General features: G+C 41.4%; 1 long non-coding RNA gene across 1 annotated transcript; it reads left to right on the top strand.

The window, feature by feature from the left end:
• The first annotated feature begins 3,973 nt into the window (after window positions 1–3,973).
• Window positions 3,974–22,992, top strand: LOC108712447. The gene is made up of 4 exons (XR_001934981.2): window positions 3,974–4,033; window positions 5,661–5,755; window positions 16,422–16,493; window positions 22,911–22,992. It is a non-coding gene; the product is annotated as an uncharacterized LOC108712447 (long non-coding RNA).
• Window positions 22,993–24,366: the final 1,374 nt, after the last annotated feature.

A 24,366-nucleotide genomic window follows, 5' to 3' on the forward strand; every position in this document is an offset into this window, starting at 1 on the left:
TATAAGAAAAAAACATTTTGTTCAAACATGATCTGCTGCAGGTTTTACCAATTTCTAATTAAGCCCAGTGCATGAATCCTGCACACACCCAAGGCTACAGTTTTGCTCATGTTATCCCAAATGGGAACAGATACACATGGTAAGTACTATTTTTGGTGATTTTTGTAACACTGGGTAAAATGTGGAGAACATATACAGTAGTTTATTATTTTGGAAACGTGGACAGAAAAATAGGTTTGCTGGCTAGCAACAGAGAAGGGGAAAAACATTTATACCACATACACAGGCAGACAAAATAAACTGTGCATACCCTTTTAGACTGCAAGCTCTTTTGGGCAGTAACCTTTTTGCCTTTTTGTCTATGTTCATTGTATAAACCCATTAATTTTATAGTGCTGCAGAATATGTTGGTGCTATAGAAATACATGTTAATAATAACAGGGTGGCACATGGGCATCACCCCTCCAGCCCCTACCTATTTTCTAACGTGCACTTCATTCAGATGTATAAGAAAGCTCTGCAATTCTGCATGTTGGGTATTTTTTATTCATAATGAGGTCTGAGCACAGCGAGACCCCTGCATGTTCCTTTGGTATTAGCACTAAGGGACACACTTTTGTGCTCTTGCACCAACGCCCAGGATATTTATAAATGATCCCCAAAGAGTTTTCAATTTTGTATATAATGAGGTCCATTTGTTGTGGCAGGTGCCCATTATTTATATTAAATATGGAATAAATGCCTTCCCTTAAAGTAACACTTTTGCTCCCCGAAGTAAGCGCCACAGCCTTAATTACAGATGCAAAAGTATTCTCCAATAAGCATCATTCTATACCAGTCACTGTTATCTAATCTATTGGGTCTCTAATTATCTTCCAGAAGGGAGGCTTTAGTTATTGGTTTAGCAATAGAATATAGAGTTGGGTGTAAACGGAGCAGACAGGATTTTTATGGACTGTGCCTGAAGGAAAAATGTTTTTATTGTGCAATATTGCTTTAAGACGTTATCTGTAATGTTGCTAAACTACAACTCCCATCAGGGGTGTAACAATAGACGAAGAAGACCCTGTGGCTGTAAGGGGGCCTAGAAAGTATAGGGGGGCAATAAGGCCCTAGTTAATGAGCAATTTCAATAAATTTGTAAAACTGCATATGTTGTGGGGCCTAAAATTAAATTGCTGTGGGGCCCAGTAACATCATCTAGTTGCACCACTGGCTCCCATTATGCTTTAATCCATGATAATATGCCTTTCCAGAAATGTTCGGGTGGAGCAGCACTGCAGTGGAAGGAATGTCCCTTTTAAATTACCATTTTACATAGAAGTTAGGTTGAAAAAAGACCAACGTAAATCAAGTTCAACCTTAAGTCTATATATATAACCTGCCTAACTGCCAGTTGATCCAGAGGAAGGCAAAAAAACCCCATTTGAAGCCTCTCCAATTTGCCTCAGAGGGGGAAAATTCCTTCCTGACTCCAAAATGACTAGTCCCTGGATAAACTTCCATCTTCCATAACCCTGTATTCTCTCACTTGCTAAACACCATCCAACCCCTTCTTAAAGCTATCTAATGTATCAGCCTCAGGGGTGGATTAATGAATAGGTTACCCTAGGCTTTAGCCCAGGGTGATTAGAGGCCCAGCTAGCCTTTTCAATTATTATTATTCAATTATTATTTTTATCTGTGCTATTGGGTCTGGGTCCAGTTGGAACAGGTGCATGGTGCCTAACTGCTGGGATAAAATTAGGCAGCCTCAGGCAAGGCTCTGACCCTCATGTGTTTTAGAGAGTTCGGAAAAATGTGCCTTGCCTTGTATAGCCTATGCCTAATCTTCTCCCAGCAGGTACTGACTGTACCACTGTCCTGACCAGACCTAGGCCCAGCAGCACAGATACAAATAGTAATTGAATAAAGCCAGATCATGGGCCTCTTGTGTCTCCAGATGCTCCCGTGACTCTGATTAATTGTTGTATATTTTAAACTTTTGGGAGTAGCCGAGAAGCGAGGCCTTTGGAAAGTGGTGCCTAGGGGCCTCACGTCTCATTAATCCGCCATTGAACAGCCTGTACCACTGATTCAGGGAGAGAATTCCACATCTTCACAGCTCTCACTGTAACAAACCCCTTCCCAATATTTAGCCGGAACCTCTTTTCTTCTAATCGGAATGGGTGACCTTGTGTCAGCTGGAAAGACCTACTGGTAAATAAAGCATTAGATTATTATATGATCCCCTTATATATTTATACATAGTTATCATATCGCCCCTTAAGCGCCCCTTCTCCAGCGTGAACAACCCCAATTTGGCCAGTCTTTCCTCATAGCTAAGATTTTACCAGCTTAGTTGCCCTTCTCTGTACCCTCTCTAATTCAATAATGTCCTGTGTAGCCATAGGGTCAGTCGTACAAGATGGAAAAATAGAGAAAAGGCAGATAAAACACCATTGTATTCTACAGGGCTTACCTGTTATGTGCTATGTAAACTGTGGCTTTTCTCCTTGTTTTCCAGCAGTTTCAATGGCTGCCTCCATGACTGCACAGTGCGGTGCATGCTAACAGCATATTATATGTTAATTACTTTAAAGGGGAACTCTGGGTTCCAAACCAAAATTTTTTTATAAGAGTCCCACATAACACAGAAACCCCTAATATACCCATCAGTTACCTGTTTCTTCATAAAGTATGAATAAATGGCATTTTTTATGCTGAAATCCAGCTGTTTAACAGTTCTTCTCTTTCTGCATCATTTGAAATCCTGACAGAGATGAAGGGACTTTATCACTGATGTAACAAATTGTAACAACTTCTCCACAGCTTACAGACAGCCTGCAAGAACTACATAACCCACAATGCATTGCACTGGGATGTTCCTTTCCTTATTGAAATCACGTGTGCAGGGAATTGTGGGGTTTGGAGGATGCAGGCTGAGGACAGATGGCTGCTGATACAAAGTAACAGTAGTCAGACAGCTCAGCAAAGTAGTCAGAGAGATCAGCAGGAGAGCAGGGGGCTAGGCTTAGGGAGCTGTCTGAAACCATTAAAAATCATGAAAGGTCAGCATATTTTTTAACTGATTTATATTGCAAAGTTGCTTGAAATGATGTTTATGTTTTTGTGGAGTTCCTCCGCTTGAATTTTTTGGTGTTACTGTTCCTTTAACTTCAACAGAAACGGTAGGGCCGCAGATTAAACAACTGCAACATGAAGAATTAGCATTGCATCTAAATTAGAGCATCTGGCATATATTCTCTAACTCCATGTATATTAAATATATTAGGTTTTGTATTGCATCAGATAGGGGGGGTTTCCCCAACCCAGCCCCCTAAAAGACTAAGCTCCATATAAATCAGATGAAAGTCACACTTTTAGTTCACTATATTATTTCGCTGCATCCGAAGAGGAACTGCTGTCATTAAATGGATCTAAAATAAGTTACTTTCCCTCGGAAGAAAAGGTTATGTAATGAAATAAGCGAGGAAATTTCTTCTAACCGTGTAACTGTGATTAGGCGCCTGTGATGTCATTGCTTGAAGATAATTAATCTCAGCTGCTCGTTACTGTTTGATTAATCCCACATTTGCCCCTTTACAGTGTATATCACAGATACAGTGACTGAATCACAATGATTTATGCCTCGCTGTCCCCTAATCAATATTTATGATTAATAGCGGAATTTTGCCTTACCTCCATTTGTGGCTATATTTTACATATAAAAACTCCTTTTAATTAACTAATCAGAGGGCTTTGGGAAAGAAGTGCATATTGGACAAGTTTTCATCGACGCAGGAAGTTGTGGGGGCTAATTAATCAAAGTCCATGGGAAAAGTGGGACGAATATCCTGCACTGAAATAAATTCCTAATTAAGCTACGGAGGAAGAATCTAGGACAATATGTTTGTACTGGTTTTGGCCCAATTTTACATTGCACATTCTTTCATAAATAACTCAATTTTTTATTTTTTTTGTTGTTGTTTCAGAAAATTCAGTTCACCAAATATGGACCCGTAGCAGATTTGCAGGTTGATATTCAGCAGAGGTGAGCTTGATTACACACTTTAATCTAAAATCAGGGGTTCCGATCCTTTCACCAAGGGAGGACTGTGCAGGGCCGCAAATAGGGGTAGGCAGAAGAGGCAGCTGTCTAGGGTGCAATGATAGGGGGGCACTGGGCAGCTACCTTTAAAATTGTCTTCTGCCTACCCCTAGTCTGCACACCTCAGTCTTAAGGCCGATATATACACGGGCAGATGACAGACCAAGCCCTAGGGTCCACAATTGGGTCAGCCCGATATTGCCCACTTCAATGTGGGCATATCGAGGAGAGATCCGCTCGTGTGTCGCCAAACAAGCTGATCTCTCCTCGATATGCCCACATTGAAGTGGGCGATATTGGGCTGATCTGATCGCTACGTCTATGTCCACCTTTACTCCCCTTCCTTCACTCTGTCACCCACCCCTTCTTTGCTCTCCCCTCCCACAGGTCACTCTCCCCCCCCTCCCCTTCATCACTCTCCCCTCTCTCCCCTCCTTCAATGTCACCTCCCTCCTCTCTGTCGCTCACCCCTCCGTCTCCTCTATCTCCATTGTGCCAGTCGGTATTGGGGGGGGGGCGTCCTGGTTGCCTAGGGGGCCTGGCCCTGGGCCTTTCACACCCCTCTACAAACCCCATGCTGGCTATCATCCCTTTTCTGAACCACCCATGGCCCACATTCTGCAATGAATGGTGGTCAGTTTCAAACACTTTGTCAACTTCCGCTGACCTGGAGATTGCATAGGGCAGGGTCGGACTGGGTGGCTTGGGGCCCACCGGGGCTACTGACCCAGGGCCCCCCTCCGCCCCCCCCTGCCGCTCTGGCACGCCGCGTTCATGCATATGCGCACATCGCAAGGTTTGCGTGCATGTGTGCGGCTCTAGGTTTTTTTTTTACCGTGACCTCCCGACAAAGGGAGGTCATCGGAAGCGGATCTGGGCTGGCAGGGCCCACAAGAGCCCGAAACCCACAAGAGCCCGGGGCCCACCGGGTTTTTTCCCCGTGTCCCACCGGCCCAGTCCGACCCTGGCTAAGGGGACAAAAAACACTGCCCTTTGTACCATTGCCACAAAGAAGAGGTTCCTAAACTGTGGGGTTGGCCCTCATGAGCAGGCCCAGATTTGGGGAAAGGCCACCTAGGCCCGGGCCTAGGGCAGCAGGATTTTAGGGGGGCGGCATGCTGCCCAACCACACCCACATTGGTACAAAAACACTGGGAATGCGCTGGAGATACAATCATTTTTTGAATTTCCTATGCGCCAATCCCCATTGTAGATGAAAATTTGCATGAATAAAGGAGAGGGGACAGGGGTGACAAACGGCAGTGGGCCTAGGGGCGCCCACTATGTAAATCCGGCCCTGCTCATGAGGGGATGAAATAGGGGGGCTTTCAGCTTGAAGGCCAGTAAGGTTGAGACATAAGGAGAATGGCCATTGGCTGTCCAGAAAGTTTGAGCTTGAAGGGCAAGATCAGGGTCGGACTGGTCTACTGCCATAAAATTAGAAATCATGATAGCACTTGTGTGCTTATGTATTTAGTTGGCCCTTGAGGTCAGAGGCTTCTGGTTGGCCACAGGCAACCCAAAATCAGTTTTATGACTGATATACCAATATTTTTCTGTTTCTGTACAGGAGTTAAGAGGCCCTCTGACCAGAGAATGAACCTTTAAGGGAGAACCCTGACCAAAGGTTGGACCTTCAAGTGGGAACTAAAACTGCAGGAAAAGGTAGGAATGCATGACTTGGATATTGTTATACAAATGTATATATACATTTTTAGGCAAGGCTGCAGGTGAATTGTAGATTCCCATTTCCCACAGCTAAAGGATGGCATTTATCCCTTTAGACAGCTAGTTGCCAGGCACATTTAGGAAAATAAAACACTATGCTAATTGGCTTACCTGTATGAATAATAATTGCATTGCCTAGCCTGAGCAGCGACAGAGCAAATGATATCAGGAACCAGTGATTATAACAACAACTAGAAGCAAAACAAAGCAATTCATTATAGAAAAGTGTTTATATCAAACCTGCATTATAGTTTGCCCTTAAAGCACAAGTAAACCTTAATAATAAGTGAATGTAAAATAGATGAGTGTTATTCTATGAACTTTTGCAATGTACATTCATTATTTATTTATTTTAAGTTCCAAGATATTAAGGGAAACATGTGCTGTTAATATGAATGAATTTTGTTCCAACAGCACCACCTGCTGGTCACTTTCTGACCAGTCTGACCACCAAGTAGTCAAGGAAGTTGTCAGGATAAAGAAAGAGGCTGCTTTGATGTTCTTCTGCTTAGGAAAGATTTGAGAAAGGTTTCTATTTTTTTTTCCAAACCAGAAAAATAAATAACGAATGTACATTACAAAAGTGCTTAGAATAGCACCCTCATCAATTTTACATGTACTTATTTTTAAGGTTTACTTATCCTTTAATGTACACAGATGTGTGTGCTTCAACCACCTCGAATAGGTTCCTTTCGGGCAGAGTGCAAAGCAGTGTATAGGGGCCCTTGCCATAGGCCAATTGTACAGCAAAACAGGAAAAACTGCAGCACATCTTGTTTGAAAAATGTGAAAAATTTATTACAGTTGGTCAGTAACAGGCCTGTTACTGACCAACTGTAATAAATTTTTCACATTTTTCAAACAAGAGGTGCTGCAGTTTTTCCTGTTTTACTTATCCTTTAATGGACAGGAGCTGACTGTTGGAATGACTTTTAGTATAATTCAGACATTTATTTTGGAAATTAAAAATATTTCTGGTCTATTGTTATTGTGGCCACCAGCTTGCTTGCTTAGCTGGGATATTAAATACATTCCTGTAGCTGTGACACAGACAATCCTTATTTGTATGATACACTTGCTGATAAACTTGTAAGGTAGTTCAGTCCACTACCTGGCTGATAGGGTCAACGAGACTTAATCAACTGGATGAAAGCTGATCAATTGCAAATTGTCTTCATGGTAGAGGTATGGGACCTGTTATCCAGAATGCTCGGGACCTGGAATTTTCCGGATAACAGATATTTCGGTAATTTGGATTTTATTCTACTAGAAAATCATGTAAACATTAAATAGACCTAATAGGCTGGTTTTGCTTCCAATAAGGATTAATTATATGTCACAAGGTACGGTTTTATTATTACAGAGAAAAAGGAAATCGTTTTAAAAAAAATTGGATTATTTGATTATAATGGAGTCTATGGGAGACGTCTATTTCGTAATTCGGGATAATGAGTTTCCGGATAATGGATACTATACCTGTACTTAGTGCTGCCTTCATAAATCATGGGGTCCCATGCTACTAAGTAAGCAGTGCCCTTCTCCAAAGATTTCCAGATATTGGCCCAGGTCTGGACTGGGTGTCAAAATAGGCCCTGGCATTCCAAGTATACAGAGGCCCAAAAACCTCCCACCAGCCCACGAAATAGTGACTGTCTATGGAACCTTAGAGCAGCCCTTCTAGCATTTGCCAGAACCCAAAGTTTGCCAGTTTGGGCCTGCACTGGCCCTGTCAACAATGAAAATGGTGGCCCAATGAAATATGCCCCTTTCACATATGAAGGAGAACGCCGTGAAGGCAGGGACTAAGGAAAGGGGTTTGTGGAGAGTAGGTAGGGTTTGGACACGTGTTATAGGCATAGAGGGCATGGCTACATTTGAGACATGGAATTTAGTTTACAATTTTTTTTTATTGGATCCCTGTTCTAACAGGCAGCTTCATGGGGGCCATGCTAACTATCATGGATATAGGGGCCCATGATCTTTAATGGCAGCCCAGCCTGAGAAATTTGGTGTTGCGGGTACAGGTATGGAGAACTGTGCATAAGTATCCAATTTGAGCTTAGTCATCTATATTAATGGCCCCCGAAATATTTGACATCTGCTTCCTTAATATTCCACTGATAACAAAGCTATGCTGCTAATTGAGCCAGACCTTGATAGAGTGGAGGAAGGCTCCCATCCAGTGGGTAGACATTGTTGCCTTGCATGTGCTCTTGTGATTACTGCATCTAGAACCCCAACGAGGCAGGTAGTAGGTGATCTTATCCTGGGGAACTCCAGGTTACTGGCTAGGAAGTCAGATATTTGTGTCCAAAAGGTTTGGACTTGTGGACATTCCCAAATCAGGTGGTAGAAGTCAGCATTTGGTTCCCTACATCTGGTGCATTTATTAACAGGGGAGCACCCCATTTGAGTTGGACAGGGGTTGTATATATAAGTGGTGGTAGGCTTTGTATTGTACTAGCTTGTCTCTAGCAGAGATTAAGCTTATGTAGGCATGGTCTGTCTACCACTCGTCTTATGTCAGTTCAGGGATTTTGGTGATCCACCATTGGTATACTAGTTGAAATGGTTTGGGACCCTGTAGTATCAGGTTCTGATATATTCGAGACACTAGTTTGAGAAGGGGTTGTGTAGTGTGACTTCTATTATGGGAAAGACCAGTTGGGGTGACAATGTGGAAAATTGTGCCTGGAAAGCAGGTCTCAACTGGAGAAATTTATAAAAGGGCAAAGTTGGCGGCTGACATTTTTGTTGCAATTGAGGGTATGTTACATAGTTACATAGTTACATAGTTAAATTGGGTTGAAAAAAGACAAAGTCCATCAAGTTCAACCCCTCCAAATGAAAACCCAGCATCCCTACACACACCCCTCCCTACTTTTAATTAAAATTCTATATACCCATACCTATATTAACTATAGAGTTTAGTATCACAATAGCCTTTAATATTATGTCTGTCCAAAAAATCATCCAAGCCATTCTTAAAGGCATTAACTGAATCAGCCATCACAACATCACCCGGCAGTGCATTCCACAACCTCACTGTCCTGACTGTGAAGAACCCTCTACGTTGCTTCAAATGAAAGTTCTTTTCTTCTAGTCTAAAGGGGTGGCCTCTGGTACGGTGATCCACTTTATGGGTAAAAAGGTCCCCTGCCATTTGTCTATAATGTCCTCTAATGTACTTGTAAAGTGTAATCATGTCCCCTCGCAAGCGCCTTTTTTCCAGAGAAAACAACCCCAACCTTGACAGTCTACCCTCATAATTTAAGTCTTCCGTCCCTCTAACCAATTTAGTTGCACGTCTCTGCACTCTCTCCAGCTCATTTATATCCCTCTTAAGGACTGGAGTCCAAAACTGAACTGCATACTCCAGATGAGGCCTTACCAGGGACCTATAAAGAGGCATAATTATGTTTTCATCCCTTGAGTTAATGCCCTTTTTTATGCAAGACAGAACTTTATTTGCTTTAGTAGCCACAGAATGACACTGCCCAGAATTAGACAACGTGTTATCTACAAAGACCCCTAGATCCTTTTCATTTAAGGAAACTCCCAACACATTGCCATTTAGTGTATAACTTGCATTTATATTATTTTTGCCAAAGTGCATAACCTTGCATTTATCAACATTGAACCTCATTTTCCAGTTTGCTGCCCAGTTTTCCAGTTTAGACAGATCACTTTGCAAAGTGGCAGCATCCTGCATGGAACCTATAGTTCTGCACAATTTAGTATCATCTGCAAAAATAGAAACAGTACTTTCAATGCCCACCTCCAGGTCATTAATAAACAAGTTGAAAAGCAAGGGACCTAGTACAGAGCCCTGCGGTACTCCACTAACAACACTGGTCCAATTAGAAAATGTTCCATTTACCACCACTCTTTGTAGTCTATCTTTTAGCCAGTTCGCTATCCAGGTACAAATACTATGTTCCAGGCCAACATTCCTTAATTTAACCAGTAACCTTTTGTGTGGCACTGTATCAAATGCTTTAGCAAAGTCTAAGTAAATCACATCCACTGCCATCCCAGAATCGAGGTCTCTACTTACATTCTCGTAAAAAGAAATTAAGTTAGTCTGGCAAGATCTATTACGCATAAAACCATGCTGGCACAAACTCATAGTATTATGATTTGCTATGAAGTCCAGTATCTTATCCTTTATTAACCCTTCGAAAAGCTTTCCTAATACTGACGTCAGACTAACTGGCCTATAGTTTTGAGGCTGAGAACGGGATCCTTTTTTGAATAGAGGCACCACATTAGCAATTCGCCAGTCTCTTGGTACAATACCAGATCTCAATGAATCCTGAAAAATTAAGTAAAGAGGTTTGGCAATCACAGAGCTAAGCTCGCTAATTACCCTGGGATGAATACCATCTGGCCCTGGACCTTTGTTAATCTTAACCTGTTCAAGTCTCTTTTGAATTTCTTCTTGTGTGAACCATGCATCATTAGTTGTATTACTAGAATTGGGAGTGTTAAGAAGGAAACCTTCACTTACTGGTTCTTCATTTGTGTAAACAGATGAAAAATACGAGTTCAGAATCTGCGCTTTTATTTTGTTTTCATCAACCAGCTGATCCCCCTCTGATAGTAAGGGTCCCACCCCTTCCTGCTTCATTTTTTTACTATTGACATATTTAAAAATAATTTGGGATTTTTTTTACTGCTTGCTGCAATATCCTTTTCTATAGCAATTTTAGCTTGCCTTATAGCTTCTTTGCATGATTTATTGGCCTCCTTGTACCTTATAAATGTTTCGGCTGTACCAGCTAACTTGAAAGCCTTAAAAGCACGTCTTTTCTTACCCACCTCAACACCAACGCTTCTATTGAACCAAAAAGGTTTTGCTTTGCAACGACGTTCCTTGCTTACAAGTGGAATATACTGACAAGTATATTTATTAAGCAGCATTTTAAAGACTTCCCATTTTTGTTCTGTGTTTAACCCTGTGAAAAGCATTTCCCACTTAATATGTTGCAGAGATGCCCTTATACTGTCAAAGTTTGCACGTCTGAAATTTAGTGTTTTAGTTACTCCCTTATAGAATTGCTTCTGCAACAGAATCTCAAAGGAGACCATGTTATGATCACTAAAGGTGAAGGGTAGTTCCTTCCATCAGGTCCCCTAGATATTTGATCTTATGATGAGGCCTGAATATGAAGTCTGTAATGTGCCTAAAGTGATGTAGGTATGAGTTCCCCCAGAGTGACAGGTGGGGGGACAGAATTGGAGGGGTGTGGCCTAGTAGTTTTAGGGAAAGGAAAGCATACCTCCCAACTGTCCTGTTTTTAGAGGGACAGTCCCTCTTTTGACAGCTCAACCCACAGTCCCTTGATTGTACTGGAATGTCCAGATTTTCTCTGCACTGAACAGCCAGAATTTTATTGGCTTTTGGCAGAGAGCCCAGAACCGCCACAGCTTCAGATAAGATACTTTTGTAACAATTTTGAGATAAGCAAATAAGTAATTGTAACAATATTAGATAACAGGTCCCTTGGGAAAAGTTAGACTCTAGACAGCTTAAAGGGCAATTCACCTTCATTGGCAAAACTGTAATAACTAAAAAAAAAACACAGAAATATGTTAAAATTTTCATGACCTGCCAAATTTTGTAAAATGAACATGGTAATTAGGGGGTGTGGTCACAAAAACGGGTGTGGTCAAACATTTTTTTGCAGCGCTACGCACTGCAACTTTTTTTTGTCTCCCTTTTTATTTCCAAAATGTTGGGAGGTACGGGGAAGTGCTATGCTGTTACGTTTTTTTGAAGAAGACTTTGGCGATGTAAAAAGGGGCATTGTGGAAAAGATTGGGTGGATAGATCATTTTGATAATGTTAATACGGCCCCACAGTGAGAGAGGTAGTTTGGTCCATTGCAGTAGGGAGCGTGAGATAGCGTGCCTATTTTCAATTCATTTATTTAGTTGCATTTATTTAGATTCATTTCTTTGCATTCTGGGGCCTTATTGTTTTCCTCTTTTTAACAAGCATCTAAATGGTATCCCTGGCACCTATCCCGTGTCTCCACCTTTTTAAAGAGGTTTGCAGAAAAGTTGGGCATGAATAGGGGACACATTTGGCCCATGGCCTTCCAGTTTGATAGCCCATTCAGTGGCTAAGGATTCTGGGATCTGCAGTTCATAAGAGGATATCCGTTGAAAGAAGTGTGAAACGTGGGATTTATTCCCTGCACGCACTGTACAGCCACCCCCTCCTACTTGCTTTTAATTTTTTCCCAGCATGCTCATTGAGTCCTTTAATCCCCAGAGTGACATTTCAAGGGATAATCAGCGCCTGTCAGGGAGCAGGGAGCTGTCTTACTAAATAGGCTTCTTTTAAAATCAATATAAGAGTGTGGGCCAGCAGCTTGCGAGCGGCCTTTTTAAATCAATGTAATCAAACAGATTAATAAAACAAAGTGGAGAGTTGCCATACAAGAGAATTACATCAGCACCGGGGAATTAACACGTTTTGTGCCGCAGAGAGAACTTCAGGATGATTTATTGCCTGCGACAAGAACAGATTCCCTCTGTGGCCGAAGGGAAAGGTCTGACTCGAGGAGGCTTGCTTGTTTTAAAGGGGAACTTCACCCGAATAAAAGAAAATGCCATTCTTCCAGTATGCATTAGACAATGTCAGTGTTTTCAAAGCGACATTATTTCAGGTGTTGGAACCTGTAGTGCAGAGAATGTATCCATGTGGAATGAATGTATACAGGGTTGGACTGGGATGCCTGGGGCCCACCAGAAAATCTTAAACTATGGGACCACTCTCCAAACTATTTCTCCTTTTCCTCTACTCGCTCAATCTCTTTATTCTCCAAGTCTCTTTTCTATAGTTTCTATAATTATTATGTTATCTATTTAGCCTTTTTGTTCCCATACAGAAATAGGGAATGACCATGAAAAAGGCCAAATGGTTAGAAGCAAGAGGGTCCACTGACACCTGGGCCCACCGGTGTTTTTCCCGGTATCCCGATGGGCCAGTCCAACACTGAATGTACATGGGATATAAGTTGCTTAGAATTATATTTTCTTTTATCAAGGAAAGCTGAAGATCCAAATTGACCAGTGGCATGAGCCATCATTTAATTGGGATATAAATATATATATACACATATTCTATTTCTGATCCCATGAATAAGGAAGAGGGAGCCGGGCATACACAGAGCAGGGTTCTCATTGGAGGATGTGGGTTGTAACAGCATTTGGGCTCCGATCTTTCTTTAAATCTTGATTATGCTGCAGAAATGATGGGAGTTGTAGTCCAGCAACATGTTGGCAGAGTAACACTGCTATGGAATGTCTATGTTGTTATACTATAGTGTCCAGCCAGCTTGAATTCTTACTGGCTTGTCAGAAAGCCAGAACAGTCACAACAAAGGGATGAAGGGAGGGGTTTGTTTATACAGAGCTTGTTATCTCTAGTTAAACTTACAGAATTTATTACAGGGGTTATATAAACAATGCTCCGTTCCTGTTTTATAACCAATTTTCTGACCTTTATCACCAAACTCTCAACATACACAGAGACAATCGCAAAAGCACAAATACACACTTAGGGGCACATTCACTTAGTTCGAGTGAAGGAATAGAATAAAAAAAAAACTTAGATTTTCGAATGATTTTTTTGGCTACTTCGACCTTCGACTACGACTTTGAATCGAACGATTCGAACTAAAAATCATTCGACCATTGGATAGTCAAAGTACTATCTCTTTATAAAAAAACTTCGACCCCTACTTCGCCATCTAAAACCTACCGAACCTCAATGTTAGTCTATGGGGAAGGTCCCCATATTTTTTTTTAAGCTTTTTTTGTTCGAAGAAAAATCGTTTGATCGATAGATTAAAATCCTTCGGATCGAACGATTTGAAGGATTTAATTAGTTCGATCGAGCGAATTGCGGTAAATCCTTTGACTTCGATATTCAAAGTCGAAGGATTTACCTTCGGCAGTCGAATATCTAGGGTTAATTAACCCTGGCTATTCGACCATATGTAAATCTGCCCCTTACTGTATACACATAGATACACACTGACCCAGTAGGTTTAGCAGGAAAGCTTCCCATAAGACAGAAATGAGCCAGAGAAATTTAGCGCATTAAGAGAGATGCCTTCTCATTATTTTAACTGACGAGCTTCTCAACTTGAACTCGGCCTGCCCTTTTAAAACAAATTGGCCTCATTAACTGTCCTATTTAAAACTGATTAAATAGGTAATTATCAGACTTTCTTTTCTGCAATTATCATTTTTCCGTGCAGCTGCAGACAAGCTCCGGTTTGATCCTGCGATACTCGCCGACACCTTTGCCCCGCGTTGGGCCAGGGAAATGTCAGAGCAGATGAAACAAAGACGGAGACACTGAGGGGCTGAACTAGCAATCAGGGGAACGGGACTTGGGTGACTTTGGTGCCATCCTACTAATTTGACAGAACCTAAATAAACCTCCCCATCAATGTTGATTATGATACCAGGGGCCCAACAGAAAACCTTAAGCCGTGGGCCCATTCTCCAAGCTAATTTTCTTCTACTTCTCACTCAACCTTTTTATTTTGATTTAGTACTTTTCTCTACATTATATACTCTATTTTCCATCTATGTGGCCCATTTGTTTCCATAAAGAATTAGGGAATGAACATGAAATTATTACAAATGCTTCGAAGCAGGAGGGCCCACCGGGAGTTTTCCTGGTAGCCTGGTGGGCCAGTCAGACATTCCTCCCCATTGGCCACTGAAACATGATGAATGATTATTGCATAAATCTCATTATTGCAAGGGAAAATATACACGGTTTATATAGTGAATAAAGTACCCCCTATTGTAAAATATAAGGATATTATAAAAGTCCCTGAGGAGTTCCATGACCATATAAAAGCACAAAGCCGAAGGTCATGGAACTCCGAGGTAACTTCTAATATCCTCATATTTTACAACAAGGGGTACTTTATTTATTATAATACACAAGTTATAGTGAGTCATGTGACAAAAATGACATCACTACTCCCCCTTTATAAGGATATAATTTACAATATATTCATGGATTTTGTATATTATAAGGCAATACTTCCATCAGCCATTCCTATATCAAAGAGAATGCATTGTACAAGGTTTTAGGGGCTTTGGTGAGGTGCCCTAGACACTAAATTACAGAGGGGAACTTTGAGGAATAAAAGATTGATGGACTATGATATGATATAGTAAGAATGAGTAACAATTAGATATCCAGTACAGACATCAGTGATGCCAGTCCGTTGCACCCTGTCTAGACTTGTAATTGCAACTGGACACAACTGGGCTATATTATGGGAAGAGAATTGCTCTTCGAGCCAATGGGGATCTTGAAATAGAATATTATAAGGCCTTTAGTAACCGCTATAGCCAATTGGATGTGTTGATTGCATTGCCACACACAGTAAAATGAGTTTGTTGAGCTGATCTTTGTCCAGTTTAGCCCACCTGCTGTGCCCAGTTGGGCTGATCCAATCAGAGCATAGTAGGGGCATTTGCTGGTCTAAATTTGGGACCAATTCAATGTGTTGATGTTATTCTTGCTCAATGGAACTTAATAACCTGTCTGTTGGATATCTGCTAGGTTTTCAGCCAGATAATGACCCCCGGGAAGGCCAATAAGCTGGCTACTTGCCATTTAGGGTCAAAACCAGCAGCTTGTATTGGGTTTGTGCCGTGTATAATAAGTTAATTTTTGTGTTTTTTTTTTTTAAGTTTAAAGGGATACTGTCATGGGAAAAATGTTTTTTTCAAATGCATCAGTTAATAGTGCTGCTCCAGCAGAATTCTGCATGAATCCCTTTTCTCAAAAGAGCAAACAGATTTTTTTATATTTAATTTTGAAATCTGACATAGGGCTAGACATATTGTCAGTTTCCCAGCTGCCCCCAGTCATGTGACCTGTCCTCTGATAAACTTCAGCATCAGCGGGCATAGACCAGCCCTGTCGTAAAGTCCTTCTGTTTAACCCATGGCCACAATGCAGAGGTTAGTCCTCAAGAGATGCAAAGGTATAAATTGTGCACAGCAAATGGGTTGGGACTTGCATGGAGTATATAGAGTTTGCTTTGTAATGGATCAGGGATTTGGCCTGGTATTTTTCATTGGGACTTCTCAGGTGGCAAAGGGGGTCAGTGGGCTAATGTCTTGCCTGATGGAGAGGGAAAGTATCATAGTAACATAACGCAGCGATCAAGCCCCGACCAGCGTTGCTGGCTTGATCGCTGTGTTTGCGGGTGAACATTGGACTGGCAATTTGTGATGCTTGGACTCATGGGGGTATATTTATCAAAGAGTGAAGTTAATAGTGAAGTTCCGCCACTAGAGTGAAATTCCGCCACTTCCCATTCATTTCTATGGGGTATTTAAAGGCGTATTTATCAAAGGGTGATATTTCACTTTCACCCGTTGATAAATACGCCTTTCAAAATCCCATAGAAATGAATGGAGAGCTGCGGAATTTCACTCTAGTGGCGGAACTTCACTCTTTCATAAATTTACCCCATGATTCCTTTGTGAGTTTAAATATATTATCACTAAATAAAAGGGTTTAATACTATTTATCTGCTCCATTTTTAAGCTACAACGGAGGATGAGAGTTGCAGTTGAGGACTGATCTAATTTGAAGTGCGCAGAATACCTTTTAACGTTTGTGAGTACCCAACAAAACCACAGTTGGTGATTGCAAACTACCACGTATGTGAGAGTCACATGAATCTGCATGCTTGTTAACTCTGTATAAATGTGGAAAGCGGGCTGATATAAAAAAGAAGTATAAAAATACTACACGATATACTACTCTTTGTTATACTGCTTATTCCCCTTAAGCTTTTTTAGCGCTGACTCAGCTTTAATTGAAGGAAGGTTTGGTATACTCGGAGAACGAGTGTTTTGGAGTCGGCAAAGAAAAGGGGAACTCCGTTAATCTTTGGAAAACCGTTTGATTTTTAAATATTCTTGATGGGGCCTTACCAGTGCTCCCACAAATCAATGCACCTTTTAATACAGCTCAAGACCTTATTTGCCTTTGATGACTGGCATTTCTTGCTACAGCCAAGTTTATAATATACACGCACCCCAATGTCCTTTTCCATTATGGATTTGACTAGTGCAGTCCCATTAAGGGTATAATGGCTTGCATATTTTTACATTCCAGGTGCATGACTTTACATTAATCAGCATTGAATCTCATTTGCCACTTAGCTGCCAGTTAAGATTGCCAGTTTGTCAAGATCCTGTTGCAAGTGCCACATCCTGGATAGAATTAATGTGGCTGCGTTGTTTTGCGTCATCTACAAACACTGATACATTACTTACAATACCCTCCACTAATTCATTAATGAACAAGTTAAATAAAAGTGGACCCAATACCGAGCCCTGAGGGACCCCACTAAGAACCTTACTCCAAGTAGAGAATGTACCATTAACAACCACCCTCTGTACCCGATCCTGTAGCCAGTTTTCTATCCACGTGCAAACAACTTCATTAAGCCCAAGAGCCCTTAGTTTAGAAACAGACTTTTGTGGGGCACAGTATCAAACTCTTTGCCAAAATCTAAATCGATCACATCTACTGCTCCCCCACTGTCCAGCATCTTACTCACCTCATCATAAAAAAACAATCAAATTAGTCTGACATGACTTATCCTTCATAAAGCCATGCTGATTGTTGCTCATAATGCCATACACTAGGATGGGAATGTGATCCCTTGACAAGCCTTCAAATAATTTGCCCACCACAGATGTCAAACTTACTGGCCTATAATTGCCAGGCTGAGATCATAATCCCTTTTTAGATATAGGAATGACATCAGCTTTCCTTTAGTCCATAGGTACCATACTGGATGAAAGAGATTCTGAGAAAATCAGAAATAAGGGCTGGTCTAAAACTGAACTAAGCTCTCTTAAAACCCGAGGGTATATGCCATTTGACCCTGATGCCTTGTTTATATTAATTTTTATTAAAGCTTTATGGATCATATCCTGAGTCAGCCACTGACTAGATTGAGCTGAGCAAACAGTGCAGCTATGAAGTGAGCCTGTGAACTCTGACTCCTCTATTGTATACATTGAAGAAAAGAACTGATTTAGCACATTTACCTTTTCTGTAACTGTTACAATCATCCTGGTACCATTATTTAAAGGAGCAACACTAAGGCTAACACACAAAACTTTTGTGGGTTAGCCTTAGCCTCTGCCGCAATGCACTCCTCATTTCCCATCTTTGCCTTCCGGATTGCTATTTCACAACATTTATTATAGTGTTTATATCCATTAAATGCAGCTTCTGTCCCCACAGACATGTCATTTTTAATGCCTTTCTCTTTATCCCTATTAACTTCTTTACCTCTATATAAAGTGTGTTTCTCGGTGCTTCTACATTTACTTCTTAAGGGAATAAATTGAGAACAGTAACGATTTAATATCATTTTAAATGCCAACCATTGCTGTTCTGTGTTTTTAGCAAATAAAATAATGCCCCAATCTTTGCTCTACAAGGAGCTAAAATGTGCTTTTCTAAAATTCAGCATTCTTGTTGTCCCGGTGTATATTTGTTTTTTGCACTAGACATTAAATGATATAACATTATGGTCACTATTACCCAGGGGTTCAATTAGTTGCACATTTGCTATATGTTCTGGGTCATTAGATTAGATCCACTATAGAATTTTGTCTGGTTGGCTCCTCAACAACCAAGTTTATAAACTTGTTCCCATTAACAGCGCTGGCAGCAATGTTGCTCCAGTCAATATCTGGGTAATTAAAATCCCCCCATTACTTATATGTATTATAGGGCCCCCATGATTTGTTACAACAGCCCTGGTTTTACTGTCAGTTCTGTCACTTTTTGCAAACTTTCTTATGATGTAAATGCTACAAAAGCCCAATTTCCATAGGACGTGCTGATGTTTTCATCCAGGGGCTTTGAGTTTCCCCAGGGCCTCTGATGTGCTGGGTGGGCCACCCATGCCTTAGAGTGAATAGGTCAATCTATGCCAAGTGACCCTTGGAACTTCTCTCTGATATCCCACCAGTCAGAAAATCCATTTATTTCAGCATATTCAGTCCCAGGAAGTTCCAGCAGTTAAAAGCAGCACCCCGGTCGCCCCCTTGTTAACTTCTGATGCCGTTATATCAAATATCCAGATTTTCTTTTATCTCCAGAGGCCTCAGAGATGAAAAAAAAAAAACCAGGAGGCATAAGTCAGGCAAACAAGTGGATTTAAAGGGCTTTGAGAAGTTGTAAGTGAAGTTGGTGGAGCCTTTATTCCCCTGCAGCAGATTTATGCTCTCGCCAGCTCTGCCCCCAAAGACCCGTGAATAATTAATTTATCATTTAGAAATGCGGAGAGTTTGCTGCTGTCAAAAGAAGTCGTCCTTTTATCTTCTGCTGTCTTCATCTTGGCTACCGGGAGAGACACAGAGAGAGAGAGAGTGGGGGGCTGATTTGCACAGAGATGAGCATATGATTAAATGTGTATATTAACTAGTACCTTAGTTTTGTGTAGCCCTACTATATGGGTCCCATAGCAAACACATTTCAGGACCCTTCACAATCCTTTTAAGTTAATATATTTTACCAATATTTACTAAGATTGCCCATTAATTAGTGTCCTGCTGTTCCAATACATTACTAGCCCCCCTGTAGCCTCAGGATTTGCTTCCTCTATAGTCATGCCCCTGGCTGAACCCCTACACTACAATGATAGTGATATCCCCAGCCCATGTATGTTTGTATTTATACTAGTGAATCTGCTTATACTCCGACACTAAAATAGGCCTCAGAAGGTCAGTTAGGGGGAGATTTGGGGTGAGTGCTTATTTGTACCCTGGGTACCCCTGGAACTATAGCAGGGTGACTGTTACCCCAATGTTTCTATATATCTATAATGTTGTTATGAGCTAAGGGGGCTCAGCCTGAAGACTAATTAGGGGGAGATTTGGGGTGAGTGCTTATTTGGGCCCTGGGTACCCCTGAAACTATAGCAAGGTGACTGTTACCCCAATGTTTCTATATATCTGTAACCTTGTTATGAGTTAAGGGGGCCCAGCCTGAAGGCCAGTTAGGGGAAGATTTTGGGGTGGGTATTTGTGTCCTTGGTACCCCTCGAACTATAGCAGGGTGACCGTTACCCCAATGTTTCTATATATCTGTAACCTTGTTATGAGCTAAGGGGCCAGTCTGAAGGCCAGTTAGTGTGAGATTTGGGGTAAGTGTTTATTTGTGCCCTGGGTACCCCTGGAACTATAACAGGGTGACTGTTACCCCAATGTTTCTATATATCTGTAACCTTGTTATGAGCTAAGGGGGCCCAGTCTGCAGGCCAGTTAGGGGGAGATTTGGGGTGAGTGTTTATTTGTGTCCTGGGTACCTCTGGATCTATAGCAGGGTGACTGTTACCCCAATGTTTCTATATATCTATAATGTTGTTATGAGTTAAGGGGGCTCAGCCTGAAGACTAATTAGGGGGAGATTTGGGGTGAGTGCTTATTTGTGCCCTGGGTACCCCTGGAACTAAAGCAGGAAGACTGTTACCCCGATGCTCTGCTGTGTTTGCACATGATGTGTATAAATGTTTGAGTATCTGTTCTTGCAGAGAAGACCGTGTATCACTGTGTATATATAGACACATAGATAAACATATATTCCCATTGTACAAGCTCCATAACCTACCACTCTTATACAATACTAATAACATTACACACAGTTATTGCAATATAATTATAGGAACAGCACAATAACATCACATTACGGCTGGGACATTAATATACTTTTATGCTGCTCGTTTCCCCATTATCGTATTTTACCCGGCAGTGGGAGACGTGTTACGGCTCAAGGAAAAACAGCAAAAGAGAATTAAACGCAGATACAGTAAATCCATGGGTTGGGGGATGAATTAAAGCATTTCATACATGTGAATTTAAAGGGGTATACGCACCGCAGTGTTCATTGAAGAAGCTGCCATATTCCTTCCTATTGGTGGGTGAATCTCTGACTGCTTCAAGACTTGAGGGAGAAATTTTAGGGACCCTCGGATACTGCAGGATGCCTGGGGCACCCAAATAAGTGAGCTGGAGGTGTGGAGCTATACTGCGTTGTTTCAGATGAATTCTGCATGGCTGCATGGAATCCATCTAGTCTGCAAATTAATTGCTAAGCACCCTCAGAGCATGACTGAAAGGTCCTCCTAATTAAGGGGAGTTCTTTCTGCATTGGTAACTGGGCACATAGGGTGTGGGAATGCACAGAACAGTTCAGGGTAACCGAGAACTACTTTCTCTCTGGGGACCAGGAGGAGGGATACCGGGGCACCGTCTGCCAGTGCTACCCTATCCATACACAGTCAACTCATAATTATTCACTTTTTCTCAATTCCATTGACATGCTGCACAGCTGAACTAGGCATGTGTTTATTTTTCTGTTACGTTTGAATTTCTGAAATGTATAAGTTTACCAAAATCTCTGTGGTTTTGTTTCCTCTTCCTTATCTGAGTGTTCTTATTATTGCCCCTTCTCCTATTGATTAATATACCACAGGTAAAATGTCATTGATCCTGCTATGTCACTTCTGCATATCCACTAAATTGCTGAACTATAGAGCAGTGTTTTTATGGGTCTGTAATATTGTTAGCTAAGCAGGGGCCTGGCCAAATACTGGATTGCAGAATGGGCCACGTGAGCCCAAAAAGTCAGCAAAAACCTGTGCCGGAAGGATGCATGGCCAGACTTTCCAAAGGGGGTGATGTGTGGCCAGGTTCAAATGTTCTGTTCGTGGCCTGTACAGACAAATACACAGATGTGCAGTGATTGCCCTTTAAGTGAGTTTATAGAGTAGGCCAAACATTAGGGGGGGTTATCTACTAAAACTCAACTTTTTCTCACTTTATCATACCTCCCAACATTTTTTAAATAGGGGGACAAAAAAAATGTGACCCGGCCCATTGGTTTGACCAGGTTATGAAAGTTTGAACACATTTCTGTGTTGTTACAGTTTTGCTAAAGGTGAATTGCCCTTTAAAGGAGAAGGAAAGGTTAAAATTAATTAAGCTTTATCAGAAAGGTCTATATAAATACATCAGTAAACCCTCAAAGTAATGTTGCTCTGAGTCCTCTGTCAAAAGAAACAACATTTCTTTCCTTCTATTGTGTACTCATGGGCTTCTGTATCAGACTTCCTGTTTTCAGCTTAACCTCCAGGGCTTGGGCTTGAGCATGCTCAGTTTGCTCCTCTTCCCCCCCCCTTCTTTGCTGTAATCTATGAGTGAGCAGGGAGAGACTCAGGCAGGAAGTGGTCACACCAAGCTAATATGGCAGTTGCTATCCTAAACAAACAGAGTTTCTAGAGCTTTTTACTCAGGTATGGTAAAACATTCTACAGAATAATTATAGCATTCTAGCTTGCACTATTGCAGCAAATCTATTGGCAATAAAATGCCTCCGTAGCTTTCCTTCTACTTTAAGTTGCAAGTCACAGATTTCCCAAGAGACCTGCTTATCTTAAATTGTTACAATTGCTTCTTTGCTTATCTTAAATTGTTACAAAAGTATCTTATAAGTGCACCTGCCATGTATTCTGAGCTCTCTGCCAAAAGCCAATTAAAGGAGAACTCAACCCATAGTTGAATAAACCCTTCCCTGGGTAGACCCCCCTCCCTCTCTGGGCAAATGTCCCTAATTTTTCTACTCAACTCTTACTGTGCAGATTCTGGTCTCGGAGTTCACGGCAGCCGTTTTCTTATTCCCCAGTAATCTTCGCGTATTGACGGAATTTTTGGAGCATGTGCAGTTGGAGTAAATCTCCAGTCCCGAACAACTGCGCATGTGCCGAAAGTCATGAAAATTTAAGTGGTTCAGAACTGGAAATTCACTCCAACTGCGCAAGCGCCGAAACTTCCGAAAAAGGCCGAAGAAAGAAGATGGCTACCGTGAACTCCGAGGCCAGAATTTGCCTGGGGGTTGGGGCAGGTAGGCTGGGGGGAGGAGGGAGGGGGGGTGTACCCAGTGTAGGGGGGTTTATTACGGGTTGAATTCTCCTTTGAATCTTTGTATCTTTTTCTGGCTGTTCAGTGCAGGAGATCAAAGAGAAAGTTGGGATTCAGAAACCATCTGGGACTGCGGTTTGAGCTGTCAAAACTGAACAGTTGGCAGGTATGCTTTATTAAACATTTTTTTTTTTTACCAAACTCCCTAATCCGAATCCCATTAATTCACCAATAAAACTTCTCAAAAAAATCAGAGTGACAAAAATTTGTTGGATTTTTGGATTCAAATTTTTAGTAGCTTCGGAAAAAACTCTAGCTTTTTTTCCTCTAAAAATTCACGTTTTTCCTCTTTAAAAACTGAACCAGAAAAATGTGAGTTTTAAAAAAATAGGCCCCTAGGAATCACATGGGCCCCATAATAGTGATTTAACAAGGCCCTTATTATTAGCCCATTGTTCACCTAGAACGGTGTTTGATGGTCTTTCCAACAAGTAGAACAGTGCCCCAATAATAAAAGGCCCATGTATAACCATGCTCCTGCCTATGATCTGCCCAAAGAAAACCCACTGTTCAAGTCTCTTTACGACCTGTGAATCACACTTTTAAATCTTATAGGGACTGTTTGTCTCAGGGATCCTTACTGCAGTTACCCCTTGTACCCCTATAATTATTTCCCTGCCCATTTGTCTGGGTGATGGGGTCCAGTTGGTCTCTAGTTCTGATACTGGCATGTCTGTTCATAACCTGTACAGAGAGATCCCATAAAACTATGGCAGCATAGGTATTCCCCTGTACTAAGCACAATTCAGCAGGAACAGCCCCCTAAATTTGCTCATAGTCTGTACAGAGAGATCCCATAGAACTTAGGAAGCATAGGTATTCCCCTGTACTTAGCACAATTCAGCAGGAACAGTCCCTAAGTTTGCTCATAGTCTGTACAGAGAGATCCCATAAAACTATGGCAGCATAGGTATTCCCCTGTACTAAGCACAATTCAGCAGGAACAGTCCCTAAGTTTGCTCATAGTCTGTACAGAGAGATCCCATAAAACTATGACAGCATAGGTATTCCCTGTTCTAAGCACAATTCAGCAGGAACAGCCCCTAAATTTGTTTATAGTCTGTACAGAGTGATCCCATAAAATTATGGCAGCCTAGGTATTCCCCTGTACTAAGCACAATTCAGCAGGAACAGTCCCTAAGTTTGCTCAGTCTGTACAGAGAGATCCCATAAAACTATGGCAGCATAGGTATTACTCTGTACTAAGCACAATTCAGCAGGAACAGTCCCCTAAGTTTGCTCATAGCCTGTACAGAGTGATCCCATAAAACTATGGCAGCATAGGTATTCCCTGTACTAAGCAATAACACATAAGTGATTTCAAATCTTCTCTATGAACAGGTGGAAATGAATTGGAGAGTAAGAGGCAAGAGACACAGACAGGAAGGAACTTTAATTAAATATTGTGAAAGTCCAAAAGTTCTTTTTACAGGTTGAATCTTTAGCAAAAAAATTAGAAGAGTCTCTATGCATTCATTAGA

This window comes from Xenopus laevis, chromosome 3S (genome assembly GCF_017654675.1).
Source record: "Xenopus laevis strain J_2021 chromosome 3S, Xenopus_laevis_v10.1, whole genome shotgun sequence".
Classification (NCBI taxonomy): Eukaryota; Metazoa; Chordata; class Amphibia; order Anura; family Pipidae; genus Xenopus; species Xenopus laevis.